We start from the raw sequence: 6,097 nt of genomic DNA on the forward strand, positions 1-6,097 counted from the left end.
ATGAATCTATAAAAAATCAATCCCTACTAATATCAAAACACCTAAAAGATTTTGGATTCCTTGACCCACAAACATTTCCCTCCCAGAAGGTATAAACTTCCTCCACTTTGGCATACTCTTCTCAGTTGTCAAAAGAGCATGATGGTGGAGTTCTCATTTGCCAACATTTAATTCCAAGAAAAAAAACCAAGGGTTTCTAATGCTGGAGGGCAGTGAGGGGTCTGAACAAACATCCACAGCTGAGCTTGGCTGATTGGACTATACATTAATTTTCTGACCATAAACATCTCCGGAATACACAGACTGATTCCAAAGTTTTATTCATATTATATTTTATTAGGTTCAGGTTTTTGCCTACAGAGCTGTTTGTGGCCATGTAGACCAGAGCAGGGCCTCAGATCCTCTGGATCACCAGTTACAGTTGGTTAAAAACTCTCCTGTGTGTCATGGGAACTGATCCAGAGTTGTCTGTGTGAACACTAATTGCTTTTGCAGCTGAGTTTCCACAAACTGAGTCTTTAAAAGAAAGTTTCCATTGTTTTTTTTCTTCTTTGATGAATGAAGATTGATATTTGATTTCTTCTTTCCTCTCATCCTGGTCATCTGTTCTGCTCAGTCCAATGCAGACATTTTTCTCTGATGAAACTTAGTTGGGCTGTGCTTAGGCCCAGCACCTACATTGAATCCCAGTTTCCAAGTCATCAGACAAAACAAAACAAAACAAAAACCCAAAAAACATTAACAGGGTAGATGTAGAGTGTCCCAAACTCCTGAGCTGCCCTTCCCCCACCTGCCTTTTTAACATATTACAGCTGTTTTAAATCCTGAGTCACCATGTTGCCTCCTCTCAGATTCACTGTAAATGTTCCAGCAATACAGTAGTGTACCCAGAAGATGTTGGTAACAACACTGGTTGTTGCTGTTGGAAGACAGGTACTATCTGAATATATCTTAAAGAACACTTAAGTCCTTTGAGAGGGAGGGACCAGAGAACACTCTTTGCAGAAGCTAGAGAGTTGAATGCTCTAGCCACCAAGTGGGGATGTGACTCCACCATTGATTTTTACCCTGAGGTCTCAGAGACCTCAGAAGCATGAACTGAAATGAAATTCAGGACCTGAGTCTTTCAGCTGCTCTGTGCTGTGGACGTCAACCAAGATGAGAGTGTGCAGCATTCTCCACAGAGAGATTTCTGCAGAGGTCGTCCCCACACATGACCTTCAAACCCTCCAGGCCATATTTGTCAGCAGCTGCCAGCACAGCAGTGGCCATGGAGTGGCTGTGGAGGTGTGGAGTCAACCCAGTGTAAGTGAAGCCCATCATTTCCTTGAAGACTTGGGGATCCAGGTCATGGATCTCAGTGTGGTTCTTTAGGCTCTCCCCCATTTCATGTTCAAACATGGCTCTGAGAACTGGAGATCAAGCTGGTAGGATGGCTTTGTGAGCCTGGAATTCTTGGCCACCTACCAACAGGCAGCAGTCTGTGAAGAGGGAATTCTCCCACAGCTCCCCTAGGTCATCTGCCAATGTGCACCTTGGAATATTGATTGCAGGTCTTGTGTCCTGTCCAGAAATGCTTAAGGAATCTTTTTGCAGTCTCATCTTGCAGAGGAGGGTAAGTCTGTTGTCCAGTAATAGTGAATGGGTTTGAGACAAGAGGAAATCTCAATGGATGAACTTTTTGAATCTAAAGGTTTGGTAGGGCAGTAAACTACAGACACCTGGGCACCTTGAATTATTGCTTTTCCCCCATTGGCATTTAAGATACAAGAGTGAAACTTTGCCAAAATTGGTCTCTTTTCACAGCTGAGCAACATCAAGTAAAGTGTCAGGTAACCCATGCTTTCTTCATCAACTCCATTTGGATGTACTCTCAAACACATGCCACTTCATCATTGTCCTCTGATGAGAACACTGGGCTTGTAATACAATCCCATATTTCCTCAACAAAAAAGAGAAGTTGCTAATGATCCACCTGTAGCAGAAGTCATGTTCTCTGTTCTGTGTGTAGTCCCAGCTCTTGGCTTCCAGGTGCCTTGACATTTCTGGTTGAGGTACTTTGGATGTAAAACTGGAACCTGAAAAGAACTAGAAATTATTTACTCTTCACCCTATAGGATACAATTAGAAATATCTTTTAGATTTAAGTATTAATTTCTAAAAATTGCATCTTCTATGATGTTGAAAACTTGTGTCTCTCTAAAATTTTGTCTAGACATAAATATTAGTTTCTGAAAAAAATTCCAGCCCCCCATATCAGTTATATCATGTTAAATCCTCCCACCTCTTGTCTTTCTCATTACTACTCAACTCCCCTTTCCATGCTCTAAATAAACTTCATTCTATACTAAACCTGTCATAGGGCTGGTATCTCAGCGGGAAGGGATGCCTCAACATGGGCCCACAAGGGAACATTCCCACCCTCTCCATACCTGGCTTTAACAAACATATCCTGGATTTCTTCTTATAAAACACAACATTGGTGTTACAACTCAGATTTTAAAACTCACACGTAAACATCTCCTGCTATCACATCAACTTTCCAGCCAACAGATCACTTCCTAGACCTATCCATCCAATCACCAGCAAATTGATAAGCTTCTTCTCCCACACTGGTAAGTATAAACATTCCCTTGTCCCAACTGAGGGCTATTGAGCTTAAAGCCACTCTGTGGAGTCCTTGTGAATGAAGACATTCACAGCCTTTATGACTGGCTTCCTTGCTGAATCCTCATTTTAGGATATTTTCCCTTGAGAGAGATTTTCCTCTCTCCTCTGAGTCATTTCCTATTCTCACTGCTGTGAAATCCCAGGCCTGGGTAAACCACATTCCTCACTGCCCACTCAGGTACTAGCCTGAGCTCAGACCTCAATTCACTGTCTGAGCCCATGGTGATCTGAACCTAATGTTTTTGTTATTAACTTATCCTCAGGATGCTGGTAGGGGTAATTAATAACTGCACTCTCACCCAGAAAAAGTCTATATTCCTGGCCACTCCCAGGCTCCCTATATATAACACACAGGAGGAACACAGTTGGTAGACCTGGGAAACATCCTTCTATCAGAGAAAGCAACTAATCACTACAAAAAATGAAAATAAAAAAAATAAAACCAAAACTGACAAATGAAAAGAGAAACCTAGAGAGGGACACACACACACACACACACACACACACACACACACACAGAGGGAGGGAGAAAGAGAGAGAGAGAGAGAGAACAGCATCCTATTGCTATTGTTCCTGTTGCTCCACATCCTAGTCAGCATGAGCTGTCACTCATGTTACTCACCTTGGCTATTCTGACATCAGATGGAATCTCAAAATAGTTTGATTTGCATTTCCCTGACATCTAAAAATGTTTAACACGTCTTTAAGTGATTTTCAGCCATTTGAACATTCCTCTATTTAGTATAAGTTCTCAGTTTACTACTGTAGCCCATGTTTAATTGGGTTTTTTAATGTCAAGTATCATGAGTTTTTTATATATGTTTATTTATTTTACATACACACAAACACATATGATTATGTTTGTGTGTGCGTGTGTGTCTGTGCATGTGTGTGTATGTGTGTGTATGTGTGTGTGTATGTGTGTGTGTGTGTGTGTGATATGAGAAATATTTGCCCTCAGTTGTGGGATATGGTAAAAAACGTTTTCTATTTTGTACACTACTGCTTTATCCAAATGACAGTGCTCTTTGCCTTATAGAAGCTTTACAGTATCACGAGGTCATATTTATTCCTTCTTGATCTTAGTGCCTACCCTATCAGTGTTCTTGTCAGAAAGTTGTCTGCTTTGACAATGAATTCAAGCCTATGCCTCCAATTTTCTTCTATGAGGTTCATTATACCTGGATTTATCTTCAGGTCTTCAATACATTTGGAGTTGAGTGTTGTGCAGGCTTATAGGTGTGGATCTACCTGCATTCTACATGCAACCATCCAGGAAATTGTGATAGTGATTATATCAAATCTGTGGGTTACTCGTGATAGGATAGCCAATTTTACTTTGTTACTCCTAGTGAATCTTGAACATAACAGATCTTTCCATCATGTGACACAACAAATTTGTACAAATAGTTGAAGGGTTTTTTTTTTTTTATCATGAAATGTTGAATTACAAAGGCAGCTTAAATTTTATGATCCTACCATGGCACTATAAAGTCTAGCAGCTTTAAATGCTTGGGAAAAAATAGACGTCCTGAAAGAGGTCTATGTTATTTACTACAATTATAGGATAATATTAGATTCAGAAGTCAGAACAATACTTATTGAATTTTTGGCTTTTGAAAATGCCAATTCAGAATGCAAAAGGATGATTACACTTTTAATGGCAAGATCACCACCAATAGAGGAATGGATTAGAGATATAGCTGATATTAGATCTCATGTTTATGGTGCAAATTTGATAGAAGTAATTTGTAAAGGTATTAAGAAAAATAAAACAACAAATATTTTAATTGTGGTAAGCAAGGTCATTTGAAAATAGATTGTAGGCAATACATTCCTAGAAACAATGTTTTTTCTAGAAATAACCCAAAAAGAATATCTTAGCCTTCTGCAAATTATAAATGGTAAGGCAAATACTGGCATTAAAGTAATGAATGCAGATCAACAAGGTACAGGCAAGGTAACCCTTTGCCATTGGAAAAGGGGACCTACTTCAGGCCCTGATATGAAGTTTCATTCAATCATTCCTTGTCAGTATGAGAGAAACTCAGTGACAGAATAATTAAAAGATTTAATGCCTGTTGTTAAAAACAACATTGCTGTGGAGATAGTTAAGGTCAAAACAACTTCAGTAGCTAAAACAAAATATTCATAGAAATCAGAAAACAAATATTTTGGCAAACTTCTATAAATGATCAGAGACCAAAGCTAAAAACACAAATAAATGACATTGAAATTGAAGGTTTAGTAGACACAGGAACAGATGTAATAATGATTTCATCAAAATCTTGGCATTTAGATTTACTTCTATAGGCTTCCAAACTCACAGGCTAAAATTAGCTCCAATATTTACTAATTAATAATTCTACATGTCTGTTTAAGGACACTTTAAGGAAAAAAAAAACTTTTACCTACAGATGGTTCCACAGACCCTGCATAGTAAGGAATCAGCCAATTCTCCAAAGACTGGATGAACATCCATATAGACATTTTCCTGGGTTTCCCAAAGACATGTCCTCCCATAGTCAGCAGGAAAGAGCTAAAGATCACAATGACCCTATACCTTCTCTGACCCTATTCCTGATTCACTATCATCTCTGTCTAGTTTTTCCTTTTATTTTAATTTAATCCAAAATGAAGTAATGCTACCATTTTTTCTAGGTTCCACCCAACAGTTACCTTGCAGTAGCCAGGTATGCCTGACTCACTATAAAAGGGGTTGTTTGCCACTTGTCACTCTCTTATTCTCTCTTACTCTCCGTAACACCACCTAAATAGCTCATTAGTCAATTTGTTAACTAGTTAAGGCTATCAGATCTTTTGTCAAAGACAGGTTTGCCTTAGTCTCAGGCTTCATGATAAAGGATACACAAGTTCAGATGTAACCTTTCACAGATATAACCTTCTGTTACTTCCTTTTCTAAACTCAATTCCCAGTCACTAAATGCTTCATATTTTATCACCTTGTTATGCCACTGTCATAACATTAATCAATAGAGTTGAGCCGGGCAGTGGTGGCGCACACCTTTAATCCCAGCACTTGGGAGGCAGAGGCAGGCAGATTTCTGAGTTCGAGGCCAGCCTGGTCTACTGAGTGAGTTCCAGGACAGCCAAGGCTATACAGAGAAACGCTGTCTTGAAAAACCAAAAAAAAAAAAAAAAAAAAAAAAAAAAAAATCAATAGAGTTCAGCCTCACTCTAACAAAACAGTCCACTATATGGTCCAACTTTTATAAACACAAGATCAAATATTAAGTGTCCTTTGACTGTCCTCAGACTATAGACTAAAAGTACTTCCTGTACTAAATCTATACTATCAGCTGTCATAGTTACAAATACAAGTTTCTTTTGGTTGTCTATTAACTGTACACTTAAGGTGTTTCTCAGGCTAAACTATATGATCAATTATCATATTCATAAAGTTGTC

The 6,097-nt window shown here is 38.8% G+C and overlaps 1 pseudogene; it reads right to left on the reverse strand.

Annotated features, from left to right (window-relative positions):
- Positions 1 to 853: 853 nt before the first annotated feature.
- On the reverse strand, positions 854 to 3,846 carry LOC117707377 (TD and POZ domain-containing protein 4-like; annotated as a pseudogene).
- Between the last annotated feature and the right edge of the window lie 2,251 nt (positions 3,847 to 6,097).

The sequence above is a fragment of the Arvicanthis niloticus genome, chromosome 4 (assembly GCF_011762505.2).
Source record: "Arvicanthis niloticus isolate mArvNil1 chromosome 4, mArvNil1.pat.X, whole genome shotgun sequence".
Lineage (NCBI taxonomy): Eukaryota > Metazoa > Chordata > Mammalia > Rodentia > Muridae > Arvicanthis > Arvicanthis niloticus.